The following is a 19,663-nucleotide window of genomic DNA, read 5'->3' as shown; positions in this document are numbered from 1 at the left end:
GAACAAGAGCAACTTTTATAGTACATATAGGAATACTGATAAGAGATTGACTACGACAAGCAAATAAAAATAATACTCAAGAGATAATAACCAAGAAAAAATACTTATCTCATTATCCAAGCTCCATCTGGCTTTGGATAAACTTGCAACCCTTGCAAGTAGTATAACAGCAGTCAAGCCTTAACTACTAAGGTCTTCAAGTGTCCCCTGCAATCACACATGCACTTGCACATACACTTGTAATAATCTATTGTTAAACATAGCTCAAAAATTGATAATGATAAATTAGATGTCTTAAATTGTATGTAATCATGGCTAAGGGCTACAAAACTCAACCTTAGACATGGGCAGTTCTAGTCTCATGAACAGAAAGGCAACCATTAGTCCAATACATACAATAGACAAATAACATGAGCGTAACCAATGCAGCATATACTATCAAATAAATGTGGTAGTAGGGAGAAGACTTATCTGATCAGTTTGGTCCTATCATCCAATGAAGGTCTCGATCTTGTTTTTCAGTTGCCATTGATAGATGCAAATCTGCAAAGTTTCCAAGGCAGAAGATAGAAATGTCACTTCTATGAAGAGAATCATCAAAGTCTAGCTAGAAAGAAGTGGCCCTAACTTCCTTTGCATTATTCTTGGCATCTTCCTCAATTATAACCTGATTCAAGATTCTCTCTCTACTCAAACTAAAGATGATCTCTATCCCCTATCATATCTTTCCACTCTTAAGCTCAAGCTCCTCCTCAAGACAAAGGGGATGCACTAATTGTGGCAATGGCTCTTCAAGAACCTGATCTGATACCATGTTGATTTTGTTACAATACTAGGATCACAAGAAGATGACCATGCACAATGATCATAGGGTGTGCTCGATTAACCACGAGCAATCATTCTCATCATTGTTTCCCTCCCAACCATAAACGATATACTGTTATCGTCTCCCCCGAGCATGGAAATTATATCTCTGATATATATATCAAATCTGGATATGACTTTACAGTATTGCTTCACTTCTTGAAGCTATATAAACAAGTTAATTTTCCATACAAAGAATACGATCTGTACGTAATAAGTTTGCTCTTCTAATGAATTCGTTGTGGCTGAAGAATGAAGTCAATCTGCTATGTAAGACAATCAGCAGTAAACCAAATACGAACTGTAGATGATAATGCACAAGATGAAGGTGAAGGCGGATCTGCTTGCTCTTCTAATCGATCTGCTTGTATGTCTTGTATAATTCAAACTACCTTCAATATGTTCAATCTGTTGTACACAACGATCTGCCTTTATAATTATTATCAAGTCAATCTAATCTTATAATATCGATCTGCTTTTCTTATTCGATAATCATCCTAATCAATAAGATCGTTCCTCTCAAATATATATATATATATATATATATATATATATACGTGGCACCCTTTCACCAAGAGTCGGCCCTTAAACATTATGTCTCTTTAAAGTTGGCCCTTTCAAAACTTAACAAATATTTAATCAAGGCCCAATCAGTTATACACATACCGATTTGAATAATATTAGTTTGCTTATTAATCATGCATATAAGAATCAAACGAATAGTGTATAAAGCATGGTGACAGTAAATAATCGGTTTACCAAATATGTAAGGCCGATATGCCATTCACATATTTGGTCTCAGTTAGTAGGCCTGTAGGATTACCACCAACGCTATATATATTATAAACAATGTGGTCTCGCACCTATGGAGAAGAAGTCCCACATAGCTACAATAGAAGTCCCTTACTTCCCACGACTTCCCAATCACCTGAGAATGCTTCAGCAGAGGGAGATATAACAAAATAGAAATCCATGTCCTCTTTAGGAGGTCCAACACAAATAGAAAAGGATGTGTCAAAAAGGGAAGCCGGTTTATAATGCACGTCCCTTTCCCATTTGTAGGTTCATGCCTAGCAAAGGCCCCTTCACCCAACAATTTGTATCAAATAGTTTGATCCAATTCTCTTTAGCTCACACCAAGAAAGATGAAGGTTTACGCCCAACAAAGAGAGCAAAAGCAATATCATATTAAATCAAAAACTTACTGAAATTTGTCTTCAAAGAAAACATCACAAAATTCCATTGATATTCAACATCGAATCCAAGCAAAAAACCTAAATGATTTCTCTTGCAACCAGCTAGTGAGAAGTCTTTCACTCCTAAAACTGATTTTCTCAAGAGGGTTTTCGTCCCCCAAAGGCTGAGACAAACCAAGTTCGATCTCCCACACCACAAGGGTTCAAATTAGAGAAAATAAAATAAACTACATAATATCAAATGAGCTCTCAAACTCACTTTTATAACCTTTTCTAGGAAAATTCTATAAAACAAAATATATAATTACTTCAAATTTTAATAATTAAATAAACCTTATGACCCTGAAAAGTGATTACATTCATTATTTAATTATTGCCAACAAATAAAATCACTTTATCAGCATCTCATCATTTAAAACTTTCCATTTTCATTCCAACAAGCCATTATAAGAAGGTGTCCATTAAGTTATTTTAATTAAAATAGCAATCTTAGTAAAATTAATTAAAATAAGGCTCAATAATACACCAAAGTTGCAAAAATGGTCGGAAGGCATAGAAGTCAAAAATGGATTGTGCTAGAATGATACTAATGATGAATGATGAGAATTAGACCTGATTGAGTGACTTCCTATGAATAGACGATCTCTCTCAGAATTTTGGAAAACACTCCAGAAGTTGGAAATAACATTTGAAAACGTCATATGAGTCCTCTAGAGCATTTGAGCTCATTGGTAACCTTAAATAACCCCTCTAATAAGGTTGACACACACACAAAAGGTCAATGCCAATAGAAAGCAAGAGAACCCAAAAATGGGGACATTACAAGGAGCACTACTACTTTGTTTTTATGTTGATAGGCAGCAAAGGAATGTAAGGAGATAGATAAGAACTGCCCAGACGACAGATTACATGAGTGGACCTTCCATACCATTGTTAGACATCAATTTGTCCAATGTGTGAGTTTCAACTCTATGCAAGATAGTATTGTAGCCCAAATGGCTCTTGCTTGTTTCCACTAAAGAAGATAACCCAAATAAGACATTGGTAAGCTTCCTACTATAAATAAAAGGTTTCAATTATATGGATTGCTTATCAAAAAATTCAAATTTGCAAGTGTTGATGTATTTTATCAAATGGAAAATATAACAAAATAAAAAGCTATAGCTTTGAAATATAATTACCAAAAGACATAAGTTATGTGTACAAGGAGAAGGAAAGACATACCATTTTCAAATCAAGATATGCAATTAAAAAAAGCTATATAATTATATCTATTATATTATATATAGATTGATCTTGAGATTTGCGTGTGATTCTTCCACACCCTCGTGTTGATGTGTGTTTTGTGACACCTCAAACACAAAAAAAAGTATTGAATACTCTATCCTCTCTTAAACAAAGACCTCCTAGATGCTAAACTATGTGATCAAATGAGACGACTCCAAGGTTCCGATAGCCAAGTCTTGACTTTATATGTGGATAGACTCAGTGTGTAGATGTGAGTGTTGGCAATCCAAGGGGACTTGAGTTAATGAACTACAATTAAAATGTGAACATCAGATGTATCAATCAAGTGATGCTCCTTTTCCTAAACTGATTCAAATTCAAGTAAAAAAGGGACAAAAGGGAAAAGGGTTTAGAGAATTTATTGTTGATGTGGCTAAAGTCGGAATCCCAACTCTCTCCGGTCAACGCATAATAGAATGCTGAGTATCCTATCCTCTCTTGCGTAAGGAATCCCTAATGCTGTTTTAGATGATCAAAGGGGACCACCTCTCAAGGTTCCAAATGTTAGGTCATGACTGCAGGATAACTCAACGGTTTGATGTGCTTTGCTAGTAACACAAGGGTTCTTACGTTTACAACAAGCTGGTCTGCATTTGAAGATGCTGCGATTCTTAGACTAGGGAAAATAAAATCAAAAGGGAAGGGTTTAGGAGACCTAAGGACAGTGAAAATAACAGTTAATGTAGTGGGTAGACAAATTTCGATAAACCAATTCTTGTTTCGCCAGAGATACCCTCACAACTCGACAAGAACAATGCAAACTCCAAAGGATAAACGGATTTTCAGACCATGGGGATTCATCAAGACACCCAATTCTGGCGCACCCTGAGGCAAATACTCACAATTGAACTAGGGGATTCAGACTAACCATACAGGTGACCTACAATCAGTAGGTCCCCCAATGGTATGAACCTGAAATAAATCAAATAGCCCCCACATTTTGCCATTGAAATCATTGAACTCTACTTCTAACTAACTGGAAGGAAACCATGCTAACAGAATAAAACTAAAATAACAAACAAATCAATGTTCATATATTGATTTTAGCTGCTATTACAACAATTTCTGCAGCAGTTCTATTCTACTCCTAATAACCTAACTACTAAAATCTAACTTTCTACCATCTAAGAGTCTAAAAATCTAACCCTTTACAAGAGAAAGGCCACTGCCTTTCATAGATTTTACAATTTGAATCAATGTCCAAGATTGACAGCATCCAAGGGCCCTAATTTGCCTTCTAGAAACTTGGTAGCTTTAACCCATGCCTATTTATTTTCAGTTGTCCTCCCAACCACTTTCCTAGCTACCGACCACTATTTGTCATTAATTTGGTCAATCAGGTAGCTGAAGCATAACTGACATGTATCCCTTTACTTTAAATACATTGAATGGGGCCCACAGGTAGTTATTTACATTAAAACCATTTAGTTTACAAACTAATTTTCTAGAATCAATTCCAACTGTGTATTTCGGAGAATGCATACACTTGTAGCACTCTGAGTGTTCTTTTGTCTTCAATCTTGCTAGGGCTTCAACTTGTCATCCGATGGTGGTGCGTTTCTCTGTGATTGTCATTTTGATCTTGCGTTTCTGCATCCTCGTTTCCCGGCTTTGATCACGATCACGTCTTCAATTTGCACTTCAGGTTCTCACCTTAGCCTTTTCCAACGACGTCAATCTGCAAACAATTAATTCCGACTTAAATTAATCACATTGGAAGATTAAATAAATGATTTTAACGAATATTAAACGTTTTCAAGGCAATGCTAGGCTTCGACAATGAAAGATACTTCTTTTAAAACCATTCGAATCACTACACCTCTTTTCATTTTTTGACTTAAAATCGTGTCACCTAAATGGGAAAAGTTAGTCTTTTGAGGCCAAATATGAGAGAGTTCCCCTTTTAACGATTTCTCTTAATGTTTTCCTTAGTCCACCTAACGACGGAAAATTTCGGCTATTAGAGGTGAAATGTAAATATCGTTTTTAACATCCTGGTTATTTGAAATGTGCGACTCATTTTGCTATTTGTTAACTTGCAAAATTGGCGAAATTACCAAAATTTTGGTTTTATTGCCAAAATTGACTTGTGATGAAATTCGCTATCCTAGAAGGAAACGAGCGAATCCTTTGTTTTGTCTTTCCTTAAAAAATTGTGAAACTTATGCTCAAGATGGAAAATTTGGGTATTTGGCTTGAAATATGCAGTTTTGCTTGCTTTATTTCACTCTTCTTCGCCTTTAACCGTTGTTTCCCTTTTTCATATGAAATTCGACATTTTTGCTCAAAATGAGCGACTTTTGGCTATTAGTTTTAGACACCTTTTTGCCTTGGATGATAAATTCGGTCATTCCACATGTTTTGTGTGATTATTGGTTAAAACTTAAAGCACCCCTTTATCTTTGTTATGAAAGTCAGTCTTTTCACTAAAATGTGTGAACTTTGCTTAGCCTGGGTATTTTTTAAGTGCCTCTTACTTGATGATTGAATTCGGCCACATGAATGCAAACACACAACCTTTCTTGTTTAAACACCCTCCCTTCTTAATACAAAATTCGGACTTTTGATCAAAATGTGTGATTTCCTTCAAACTCGCAAAACGTTGGGAAAGGGCAAGTTTTGGCTCTACACGCCCCTATTCTTTTAACAAGAAATTTGGGCAGTTAGGAAAAAATGCACGGCTTTGAGGGAAAAAAAACGATTTAGTTCAAACGCCTCCCTCTCTTGCTGTCTGCAACTCAGCTTTCAACCCGTCTTTGGAGGAATTCGGCTTTTTAGGCTAAAATGAGCGATTTCTGGGTGGATGGCATCTCCTTATGGCTCGGGCTTTGTTCGACTTCATTTCGGCATTGTGGAGGCGTTTGTGACGGCATTTTTCTCGGGTTTTAGAGGAAAAGTATGCAATTTTGTTTCCTTGCTCACCCTTAGAAGGAACTCAAGTTACATTTCGACGACAAAAATGAGATGAAAAACATGATCGTGGGCTGGAAAATGCGGAAGTTCAGCCTTTTTGTGTTTCGGCAATTTTGCACAAATTGTGCGAGTTTGTGCCTTGCTAAAGAGATTCGGCCTTAAAGACCAAAATGCGTGACCTTTATGTTTAACTTTCTTTGTTACAAAACTAAAAAAATGTTCGAGTTTTTCTATTTGGATTCGCCTATTGCTAAGCGAACTTCGAGTTTTGCATGAAATTCACGAATTTTGCTTTAGGATTGAAGGGTCGGAATTCACCATGGCTTCAAACTGCAGAATCTTTCATTTCTCTTACACGAGGGTAGAAGGAAAGAGGGGGTCCCCTGTCTCAAACGAGGTGTGTGTGCAAAACGCACAACATTTATGCTAACTTTTGATTGCTAAGGACAATGACAATAATGAATGATGCTTTGCTAGACAAATCCTTCATGAAACTACTTTCTACTTAACCAGAGATAGCTCACAAAGCCATAGAGACAATGCAATCTCCTAAGGTAGAGAAAGATCTTCTTACTACAAACAATCCATTCAAACACCCAATAAGGGCACAATCCAAATGAAGTATTCACAATCGAACTTAGCCAAAACAATAATTAGGTTCAGACTAACCATGCAGTACAACTTGCAATCAACAAGGTGTAAATGGTATGAACTAAAAGATTCATCAAATATCATCAAACTTCTCCATCATAATCAATGAACTTTATCTAAAATTTTGAGGATATAACAAGAAACCGTGCAATATGTTGAAGAAACACCACTATCCACTATAAATTCAATGAAAAGTATGTTTCTTTACATGCCTTGGCAACAATTTCAGCCATCTCCTCCTACTCTACTGCTACTTCTAACTGCTTAGCTATCAACTATTAACTATTACAATGATAGAGTTGAGCCTTTTATAGAGCTCTCTTTACAATTCAAAGGCTTAGATTGATTCTCAAATCAAAGGTTGAGATTTTACAATAAAAACTTAATTAGGGTTTGTTTCAACAAACTCCTTGACCGATGAGAAAATTACAATAAATAGGACACATGTTCTTTGAATGTTGACCAATGAGTGATGAGGTTAGGTACATTGAAATTTGTGCCTCCACATGTGGTAGTTATCCTCCTCGTATGATGAGTCAAGTAAATTGAATCTTGACGCTTTGACTTGGAATGATGTGATCGATTTGATGACAACTAGGCGCCACCTCAGCTTGGTCATTTTGTAGATCATCACAAAGTGTTTGTAGTTGAGCAATATCTCTTGATACTCAACATTATTCAAGCTTCATGATGGATGTGATGATAGTGGGAGACATTCTCAAATTGCATCATCTTATCTGGTCAACCTTCTAACTTCGATTAATTCTTCTTGATCATTTCACTTTTCATCCTCTTGTTTGGGAATTTCGCCTTTGTGATGCATTTGACCTTCTCCTAGCATTAGTGATTGATCTTCCTTGCATTCCTGAAGTGTTCCTTGATCCTCTCTCATGTGATGAAGTCTTCCTTCATGATCTTGATGTAGACTCTGTGATATCTATGTTGGATCCTCCCTTTGTTCATGATGTGCTTGGATAGCTCACCTTGATGTGGGGAAGTATCTCCACATGTATGTGGTGTATTTGCATGTAGAGTCTCTCCTTGTGAAGCAATCCCTTATCCACTTGCAATCAGACCTGCAAAAGAAACATAATTTGAATTAAAACATCAAAATGAACAATATTCCACAAGAATCACACTTCCTAAAACCATCCCCATCTGAAAATGCACATGGAAATTCTGGAATTTGACTCAACGATGAAATTCGCTGATATCGCCAAATCAGGGTATTAATCCCTTGATCCATTGGAAAATCTGCTTCTTCCTTGATGAGGTTCACACTTCCACTCCCTATCTTTGCTTATCGTGGATTCTTTGAGGTCAAGGAATTTGAAAAGTGACATCGTGGATTCCTTGAAGTCAAGATATTTGAGCATAACACTTAACTTCCTCCCTCAAATTCATTGATCATTCCAGCTTTCTCTTATTTCCATCAGAAAATATTTTGTTTGCAATTTTTGAAAATCCTTAAGGATGAATTTGGATAATACAACATTTTCTTCACCCCACCTTCAAGTATTGGGCATGGATTCCTTGGGGTCAATGAATATCAAAAGTCACATCGCGGATTCCTTGAGGTCAAGGAAAAATGATTATTTCATCCCCTTCAATCGTTCTTCACTTTCTTCTTTCTTGATTTTGCTTTATTGATGCGTTCCATTGTTTTCATCCTTAAAATCATTTTGCTTGCAAACTTTAAAATCCAAGGATAAATTGAGTTAAGGTGATTTTCATCTTTCATATCTTTCAAGACTCCCAAATCGTGGATTCCTTGGAGTCAAGGAATTTGAGAAGTGACATTGTGGATTCCTTGGGGTCATGCAAATTGAGAAATGACATTGTGGATTCCTTGGGATCAAGGAATTTGAGCACTCAAGGATGACTTTGCTCATTTTCTTCAAGATCACTCGTTTCTTCAACATTGATTTCACTAAGTAAAATGTAGTTGTTGCAAATTTAATTGGAGATGATCTCCCTTTGTTGAAATCATTTAAAGATCCCTTTGTTGAAATCATTTAAAGCTTCATAACTTATGTCTTTTGCTCAATGCTTGGAAGGTTGACCATCATGGATTTGGGTAGCTCATAGGTAACTTCACAAGTCTTCTCTCAAGCTTGGGATCTTTGTGTTTGATTATGAAGACATGGATAAACTTTCACTTGTCTTGATGAACCCACTAATAGTGCAACTAATGAATAAAACTAGCCCTTGAGACCCTAAAGTCATGGATTCCTTGACGTCAAGGAATTTGAGCGCTCAAGGACAAATCACAATCTACACTTCAAGTCTTGGATTTTGGGGAATGATAAGTAGATCCTTGCATTTGATCATGAAATCATGGATAAACTCGTTCATCAACTTTCATCTATCTTGATAATGCAACTTCTACTTGACCTAGCTCTTCAAGGTTTCCAAGTCGTGGATTCCTTGAGGTCAAGGAATTTGAGAAGTCAAGTCACCGAATTCTTGAGCTCAACGAATTTGAGCATTCAAGCAGTTTAACTTTCACCCACACTTGTAAATTTTTTGATGTCCATTTTTCATCCATCTAAGTATTGACCGATTCCTCTCTTCCTCATCCAGTCCCTAAAGCGCTTCCATTTGCTTTAGAGTTGTTCATCATTCATTAAACCTATACCATGAATTGACCTATGGGTTGCATTGTGAATCCTTTCTCAATGAAGTTCTTGACTCCTATTTAATACACATTTATTGACAAAAAGAAGCTGAAGGTTGTTTGCTCATCTTAGTCCAATACATGGACATGCTGTCTTGATCACATCCTGACAATCAAGGCACTGCATCTTCTCTCAAGCAAAAGCTTAATAACTAAAGAAACTACTGCGAAGCTAAGAAAACTTAGCAAAAGAACTAACCTACGAGCAAAAAAGTGGGGGTCCCCATTTGCAATGGGGTGATGTGTGAAAACGTCACAACACCTTGTACTTGAATTTCTTGGTTACTATGCTATGAAGTAAAAGCACTTTAACATACAAATGCTAGGATGATCACATCAAACAGCATATAAAGACCACGGAAGCATTGGGAAGCCTAAAGGTCTAGCCTTTAGGGCTTGGATTTAAGTTGAATGTAAATATTTATTTAATGCTCCTCTTCCTAGCGAGGTCCTCACCTCAACAACATTTTGATAATTAAGGAAACTGCAATTTTTTTATGCCAACCAATTTAAATTGCTATTAGATTCCCTTGCAAGACAAGATGAAATGCTACTTCTCATTAAATCTCCACTCCTCCCAGCTTCAGGGACTTGAGAAGTTGCAATGAAGAAATGACTTATTTCTTGCTAAGATTAAAAATAACGTTTTTGAAAAGACGAATTACTGTCCATTGGGCCACAAGCTCAATATAAGAGCCAGTGACATGATATGCTAAAACCTCTCCAATTGGAACTTTTCATACTGCAACATAAGCACTGGGTTAGTCAGTATCTGGTTGCAAAAGGTTCGAATATATATTAACCCACAAAGCTAGAGCATATGCTACTGATTATACAGGTAGAAAAATCACTGCAGATTACCAGCAATAGTGCATACAATTGAAGGCTACTCAGTGCCAGCAAGGCTTATGATCAGTCCCACGAATGATCCACAGAATTTACATGTCTGTTTGCAATACTGACAATGCAATAGTTTTGGTAATCCTTTCCTCAATCCTCGCATCCAATCCTATTATGTGTACAAAATGTCTTTGCTTTGTATTTTAAATAGACATACGATATACCAGGAAAATGCACCAGCATAGATAAGGCTATTGAAGGAGAAATATGGACCAACTTATTGCATATGCCACTACCTTCAGCAGTTGATAAGCTGCAAATTGGCTTGCCTTGACATGGCCATACCTGCACCAATCAAATAGTGTTCAATGCATTCCAAAGAAATTACAATTTGACAATTATTCAAAACATAATCTTTCAGATGTACAAAGCCTGAATTTTAGGTATCCAAATTCCATCATTATCAAAAAAGTAACGCATCTCAATTAATTGACTACTATGTTGCTCCTACTTCATATGAAAATAATAAATGCAGTTAAAAATTGAAATATCAAAAACTTCAAACAAAGCCCAAATGTCATATTAGATTGTAATTTCCCCTTATGTTATTATATATGAAGTAGAAACATTTAACTTATAAGAATCAATTACAAGAGACTTCTTTCCTCAATTCCACTATTAATACTGATAAATAATGATAATCAATGCAAAAATGATTTGATACACAATGATTTCCACTTGTAATATGATGATATCAAGTCAATATCACCGCTATCTCTGATTTGACAATTAGGTGTATGCAAAATGATCTCGATATATAGATAGATAGATAGATAGATAGATAGATAGATAGATAGATAGGCACTAGGTGCAATGCAGCCAATGATATGTATAGATGGACTATGTCTACTCTTATGTTATTATGTCCCCTTAAGACTTCTTTCCTCAATTCTACTATTAATACTAATAAATAATGATAATCAATGCAAAAATGATTTGATACACAATGATTTCCACTTGTAATATGATTATATCAAGTCAATATCACTGCTATACATACATATATATATTTATGTATGTAATATATGTATATTATATGTGTATATATATATATGTGTGTGTGTGTGTGTGTGTGTGTGTGTGTGTGTGTGTGTGTGTGTGTGCACTAGGTGCAATAAAACCAATGTTATGTATAGATGGATTATGTCTACTCTTCCTAATATGTTTGACGACGCTCATGCAAGGATGATCTCTGATCTGCAACTCCGCTATGTCTGATATAACAGTGTAGAATATGCTGTGAGTTAGAAGTTTCAGTCTGCAGATTTAGACGAGATTTCTGCACTTTCTGATATGGCAATTGTTGAATATATATTTTGAATCTCTTTCTTGAATTATAGAAATAATGTTTGCAAGCTGTATCTGATTTAACAAGGGTATTATGCTGATAAACATTCCCTTTCACCTATATAATGAAGGATGAATTGCCGTCTCAGATTTATACTTGATAAATATGTAATTGTCTTGGTGCTATCTCTGTTGTAAACTTTGAAGTATGCAACCTGTTATGCCAAAGGCAATAATGCTCAAGAGAGTAGATCCAAATTGGATACAAATAAACAAAGACAAAGTCCAATTTGATGATTCTAAATGGGTGTCTGACTTCCATTAAATATCGTGTAGTACTGATGGGGTGCATCTTTCGATTTGAAACAGTCATAACCTTCCATAACCGGGGCTCTTCATTATTTGTCTAATCATGGCTCTTCATTAACCACCGATCAATTGTTAAGAATTTAACTGGTAATAATTACAGATTATAGATTTCTTACTCCTCAATTTGTTCCTCTTTAAACCACAATAAGGAGAGTAGGTAAATTGCAAGTTTATATTGTTTGCTGATTGGTCTTACTAGTTGCTTCTTCCACGATCAAGCTAGGCTTAGATGATGGGTCATTATAGTCTCCCCTCCTTAAAATTGCTTTCCCACAAGCAATTTAATATTTGGATGTTGAAGAATTTACTCATTCTTCCAGGTTGCGTCTTCTATGAGGACGTTCTTCCATTTAGTAAGATATTACTTAAGTACTCTGTTCCTTAACTTCCTCTCTCTTATACTTTTTTTGGGAACCAAAACCAGTTTAGCATCCTCATTCAAGGGTGGAAGTTCTTTGAATGCGATGACTTGTTGTACAAGAGCTTTCTTTAGACAAGATACATGAAATACATTGTGTATCTTCCTATTTTCTGTTAGCTCTAATTCATATGCTACCTCCCCTATTCGTTTTGTCACTTTGTAAGGTCCATAGAACCTTGGTTTCAATTTCTCTACACCACTTTCTTCAAAGTTGATTGCCAATATGGTTGTAGTCAAAGATATACCAAATCTCCAATCTGAATGCTTCTTTCAATTCAATGTTTGTCTGAATTTTGTTGATTCTGAGCATTTTGGAGATTGTCTTTTAGGGATTTAAGAATGTCTTGGAATTCTTGGACCCATTCCTATGCTTTAGGTACCTTGCTTTCACCAAAGGCCAACACCAAAAATGATAACACTTCATATTTGTACAGAGCTTTGAAGGGTGTCATCCCAATTGACATATGGTAAGTAGTGTTGTAATAGTATTCTCCTAAATGGAGCCATTGATCCATGTTTTCTGTTGTTCGGCTACATAGTTGCGTAGATATCCTTCAACCCATTTATTCACTACTTTTGTTTGCCCATCCGTTTATTGATGGTAGCTGGTGCTTGGTGTTAACTCAGTGCCTACTAACTTAAACAATTCAGTCCCAAATATGCTAAAAAATCTGCTATCTTGGTCACTCACTATATTGTTGGGTAATTTATGGAGGCTGAATATCTCTTTGAAGAATAATTCTACTACTTGAGGTGCATTGAATTTCGATGAGATGGCGAAAAAGTATGTGTACTTAGTTAAACGATCAACAACTACAAAAATGCAATCTTTGCCAAGAACTTTAGGAAGTCCGGTGATGAAGTCCATTGATATGCTTTCCTAGTTTTGTTGTAGATTAGGTAAAGGTTGTAATACCCTAGCAAGGAAGGTATGTTCATCTTTATTTTGCTAGCATGTAGGACATTCTCTTACGAATCAAAGAACGTCATCTTTCAACCCTTTCGAAGAGACTATTTCTCTTGTTTGTACGTTTTAAAATAGCCCAAATGCCCGGTCGTAGGTGTTTCATGGACAGTCTTTAAAATCTTTTCTTTGAGTTTTGACTTGGGTACTGTTGTGACGTTTTCACACATAGCCCCATTGCAAATGGGGACCCCTGCTTTTTTTGCTTTTTAGGGTTTGTTTTTAGGTCTTTTAGGGTTTTGTCCGTTAACCTTTGCATTTTGAGTGTCGCCCAGGGGATCACCTAGATAGCAAGTCTGGCTTGAGTGATGTCCTGATCCTGAAATTTTGGCTAAGTCTGAAAGTCCTAATCCTGAAAATTGGCTAAGTCTGGAAAGTCCTGATCCTAAAATTTGACTAAGTTTGGAAACTGAAAAACCTCAAAAAACTAGATTTTGCAATATAGCTCTTGGAGGTCTGAAACCACTCTTAAACATCCTGAAAGTATATATGGAATATAACTTAAAGTATAAGACTTATACTTGAATGTTATATTCCATAAAAATTATCCTGATAGAGAGTTCAAAAAGTCAAATTTCGCTCCTGTCCTTCACTGAGGATCCAGAGCGAAAAGCGCTCCTGTCTCTCTCCAAGGGTCCAAGGCGAAGCACTCCTGTCCCTCACCAAGGGTCCAGGGCGAAAAGGCTTATTTGAGTCATTCCTAGCCTTGTTTGGTCAAGTTGAGACATCAAAGGCATGGTGGAGGACGAAATGAACGTGATAGAGCATCCAGACTTGATTAAAAATAATGAAATGATGAAGTTTTTGCCTAGAAGGTCAAAAGTGCTCCCGTCCCTCACTGAAGGACTGAAAGATCCCTGATAGATCTTTGCTGTTAACCTGCTGTAATTTTTTATTTTTAATTCTGTTTTCCTGTTTATTTAAGTTTTTCTTACAGAACTAGACAGAAGTGCAGAAAGGGTTGTTTACTTTGTGTTTTTGATTGTTTTATAGCATAGGAAGGAATAGATAACAGCAAATATGAAGCCATACTGAAATAAATGAGTTATACAGCAAAAGTCAGAATTATTGCAAATCGTACCAGGCAGATTTGTCTGAATTACAAAGCCAAACAATGAATCCAATGTATTTCCCAAGCTCTCATACAAATTCGAAGTCAAACTGGAAGATGAAGAATGTTCTCCAAACCCACATACACTGGAAGTGAATACAATCAATACCCTATACACCACGTGGTGTATTTGCTGCAAATGGCATTCCTCCAGCTGCAATGAACCACGTCTCCACTGGAAAGATGGTAGGCTACGCTGAAACCCTACTGAGAATTGATGCCTCTGTCCTTAATCACCACGCACAATGCCTTATAAGTCCGGTGCCAAAGATTGCTGAGGGCTACGTCCCAGCCAATCCTAATCCTGGGGTTTGCGTCCCAGTCTAGAAATCGCTCTCCAGAGCAAATTCATACAAGTTGTCAAATATGCAAAAGATGATCATAGAATGAAGCTCCTATCCCCTTATAACCCCTCTCAATTGCAAATCGAACCCTAATTATCTCCAAGTGGCATGGTCTAGTGGAAATGTTATAATTTCTTATTTTAAAGTGGTCATGTTACTAGAAAATGACCTTTTTCCTCATAGACAGAAATCCGCTCACTGAATTGCCCTGAGACCAAAGAGAAAGATTTAAAGAATTTCAAGATCTTTCCAACGAGCTATCACACAATAGGGTGCGCATCCAGATGAGGCCAAAATTCCCCTTATTACTCCAAAATGGCTAACAACTTAGCCTTATTTAATTATTAAACGCTAACTTAGGAAATATTAAAAATATAACCCAAATAGCCATAAAATGCCCAACTGACATTACAAACCCTAAAATCATCCTGTCACCTGTCTGTGACTGAAGTCGGAAATCAAGGATTCACTGGTAGTCTCATCCCTAAAATCTAGGGATGCTCCTAAAATTTAGGAAACAAGCCCAATCTCTCTGAAACTGAACCCAAAGAGGCATCTCATGGAGACCCAACCTTGGGCATGATCAAACCTCCTAAAAAGTAGGAACTGCCTCCTAAAAACAAGGAATGTCTCCCAATTGATCAATAACTGCTAGAACACCAAGTCTCCAACACTGAATAACCATACCGGGTCTCTGTCCAACCCTGTCAGCCTACATGACCCCATAATAAGCTGACTCACATGTCTCTGCTAGACAGAGCTAAAGAGGGGACATGACAGTCCTCCCCTCTTGGAGATGCTTGCCCACAAGCAACTGAAACACCAATCCTCCACCATCCCAAATAAGACGTAAACAAATCATTGCATGTAACTGTTGCTCATCTTTGATATAAACAACATGCAATACCTCGATCTGGAATGGCTCCTCAAAATGCTGAAGCACCTGTGCTGTCAAATCAACACTGTCTGGGTCCCAGAGCGAAGCATAGCTCCCGCTGAATACCTCAAGTGAGCAATGGAAAACTATATCATCTCCATAGATCAAATATCCATAAATGCCAAGACCACTAGTGTGTCTGTGATCACCAACATGCATAACATCCGTCATAATATCCAATGAATGCCAATCCATGGAAGACCCTCTGTGATCTGACCCCATCTGACACAAGTGACACACAACTGCCACACACTGCTGCTGATGTGCCGAAAGATCTAATGCCAACTCACTAGACAATATATAATACTGACTAAAATCATCACTGTCCAAGCTGGCATCTAAAAATATGTAATCACCAACTAGCAATGAAACAATCACCCTGTCTAGAGAATCAGGTGAAATTGCCACATCAACTGGCTCAAAGTACTCACTAGGAGTAACATCACATAACTCATCCACGCCAGCTATCTGATGACAATCAACCTGTGGATCAACTGTCGTCCCACTCTGCTCGATAAACTGAGATGGATAGTGGGTAAACTCCAGCTCCATCCTTGTGATATTCCGAACATACCGTCCAAGTGTCAACAACCATTGTACACCCACGACTACATCTATACATCTGAAGTGAAGCAACCCATGTAGGATCCACGAAAGGAAGGTACTACACATGTCTATACCATGATCCCACACAAACCACCTGTAGGACATAAACTGCTCCTGCAGCTCTCCTCTGATATAAGTGCCATATAATCTTAATATCTGGAGTAACATACTATAATCCCTATAAGACGCTGTATCAAATGAATCAACACCTGGATCCCAAATAAAACTAAATCCACATCCATCTGTCATGAAGAGACAATGATAGTAAGAGGCATCCTCGATACCGTGTCTCTCTATAGCCACTGTGAAACCATAAATACGACCAATCTTCAATGTTGAAATGGACCCATCAATAAGACAATTTCCAACAAGCAAAGTGTGATGGAAACCTCTCCAAAACCTTTGATCAGCGGCTGCAACTTGCCCAATTTCTCCACAAGTTAGTATGTCTTCATTGGAGGATGCCAAATAAATATATTGTTTAGCCATGCACCAAATATAGTCTCTTACACGCTGATCTTCATAGCCCACTATCACATCTAAGAAAACTGAGTCACCAATTAATAAGTACATCGCTGCCCTATCATATGAAAGAGGTGACAAGTCCACAAATGAATAGTAGATGTTTTTGTTCTGCAACATGGATAAACCTTCAGTGGCTGGTCCACTATGAATGCCACCTAACAACTCATAAACTTCACACCTAGTCTTCCCAACTTGAATGTTCTCAATGCAAGGTTTCAAATTTGACTCATTAGATGAAGGAAAATTGCTGATCAAACTCAGAAAATCAAACTGATTTCTATTTCCATTCAATATATCTTCGCTGTCCTTTTCTTCCCTTGGAAGAAATAAAGATCTAATGGATGATTCTCTTTGTATCCTTGCGTCATCTAACCGATTGTGACGCTCTTTGACTCTTTGGAGGTGGTGTCTTGCTTGGGCAGCAAGCGTTTTTGCTTGGGCAGCTCTATGTAACCAATCTTCGTTCAACTTTTGGCAATGTTTTATATCAGCTGCCCCAAAGTACACAAAATCAGACTTATGGTGAGTTGTATTATTTGCATCAGCATAACCCATGCTTGTACCATAAGCACCCGCAAATGTAGAATGCAAATCTCTATTCTCTTCATGACCAAAGGCTGTCATATCTTGAGGAAGATAAGTTACGTCACTGCTGTTATGGACTTCAGAATTATGATCATACTGTGGTGACAAATCTTTGGATTCACTACACACCATTAAATTTCGACTTTCCTCATGGTCTTCCCAATTGAGAAGAGGAAGTAGTGTGACAAATGAATCCAAACTTACGCTGTCCATTTCAACCTCATGTTCTTCATCAATTGCTGATTCAAAATCAGTCTTTGGGCAATCTGAAAACTCATCAAACCTCTCATGAATGTCTTGTGTATTGCTTGAAGTTACAAACTCTTCCTTCACATCTTCCACCAAAAATGATGGGACAGCGTTGTAACCAACCAAAGAGGCACCAATTGGATCTACATGTCTCTCAAAATCTTCAAATAGTTTCCTACCAATCTCACTGGTAAACATCATATCTGCTCCTCTTCCTTTGCTTCCCTTGCTCTCAATTGACTCTTGTTTTGTTCTTGGTTGATGACGTGGACTTGAAAACATCAAGTCATCTTCAACTGGTACACCCATGAATTGTGTGAAGGAAAGGTGGTCACGTATCTTTTTAGGAAGAGAGCAATACTTATCATAGTTGTTCATAACTATATCATTGAATGTCTTGGCAGCAGACCTTCTCCTTGTACTTGTTGAAGGAGTTGTACCCTTAGACTGTCTGGAACTCCTTGAAGGTGTTTGTTCAAATTCTTTTCCTGCTTGTTTATTTCTAAACAACCTTGTCATGATGTCCAATTTGATTTTCAACCAAACTAAACTCAAATCTGAATTAGAACTCTTGATCTTCACCCAACAGGCTGGCAAGATCAAAGCTCTGATACCACTGAAAGATCCCTGATAGATCTTTGCTGTTAACCTGCTGTAATTTTTTATTTTTAATTCTGTTTTCCTGTTTATTTAAGTTTTTCTTACAGAACTAGACAGAAGTGCAGAAAGGGTTGTTTACTTTGTGTTTTTGATTGTTTTATAGCATAGGAAGGAATAGATAACAGCAAATATGAAGCCATACTGAAATAAATGAGTTATACAGCAAAAGTCAGAATTATTGCAAATCGTACCAGGCAGATTTGTCTGAATTACAAAGCCAAACAATGAATCCAATGTATTTCCCAAGCTCTCATACAAATTCGAAGTCAAACTGGAAGATGAAGAATGTTCTCCAAACCCACATACACTGGAAGTGAATACAATCAATACCCTATACACCACGTGGTGTATTTGCTGCAAATGGCATTCCTCCAGCTGCAATGAACCACGTCTCCACTGGAAAGATGGTAGGCTACGCTGAAACCCTACTGAGAATTGATGCCTCTGTCCTTAATCACCACGCACAATGCCTTATAAGTCCGGTGCCAAAGATTGCTGAGGGCTACGTCCCAGCCAATCCTAATCCTGGGGTTTGCGTCCCAGTCTAGAAATCGCTCTCCAGAGCAAATTCATACAAGTTGTCAAATATGCAAAAGATGATCATAGAATGAAACTCCTATCCCCTTATAACCCCTCTCAATTGCAAATCGAACCCTAATTATCTCCAAGTGGCATGGTCTAGTGGAAATGTTATAATTTCTTATTTTAAAGTGGTCATGTTACTAGAAAATGACCTTTTTCCTCATAGACAGAAATCCGCTCACTGAATTGCCCTGAGACCAAAGAGAAAGATTTAAAGAATTTCAAGATCTTTCCAACGAGCTATCACACAATAGGGTGCGCATCCAGATGAGGCCAAAAATCCCCTTATTACTCCAAAATGGCTAACAACTTAGCCTTATTTAATTATTAAACGCTAACTTAGGAAATATTAAAAATATAACCCAAATAGCCATAAAATGCCCAACTGACATTACAAACCCTAAAATCATCCTGTCACCTGTCTGTGACTGAAGTCGGAAATCAAGGATTCACTGGTAGTCTCATCCCTAAAATCTAGGGATGCTCCTAAAATTTAGGAAACAAGCCCAATCTCTCTGAAACTGAACCCAAAGAG

General features: G+C 37.2%; 1 protein-coding gene across 2 annotated transcripts in view; it reads right to left on the bottom strand.

Annotated features, from left to right (window-relative positions):
• Nucleotides 1-10,838, bottom strand: part of LOC131855822 (phytyl ester synthase 2, chloroplastic-like) — a 101,008-nt gene extending 90,170 nt beyond the window's left edge. The window contains exon 1 of one of the 2 annotated variants that reach the window (XM_059211044.1): nucleotides 10,725-10,838. The gene's annotated coding sequence lies outside the window, so the exon portion shown is untranslated. Of the gene's footprint in view, nucleotides 1-10,449; nucleotides 10,514-10,724 lie in introns of those variants that run through there. The other variant, XM_059211045.1, reaches the window with a different exon arrangement.
• Between the last annotated feature and the right edge of the window lie 8,825 nt (nucleotides 10,839-19,663).

This window comes from Cryptomeria japonica, chromosome 9 (assembly GCF_030272615.1).
Source record: "Cryptomeria japonica chromosome 9, Sugi_1.0, whole genome shotgun sequence".
NCBI classification, from domain to species: domain Eukaryota; kingdom Viridiplantae; phylum Streptophyta; class Pinopsida; order Cupressales; family Cupressaceae; genus Cryptomeria; species Cryptomeria japonica.
Note: the sequence above shows the minus strand (reverse complement) of the source record. Positions and strands in the feature narration are given on the sequence as shown.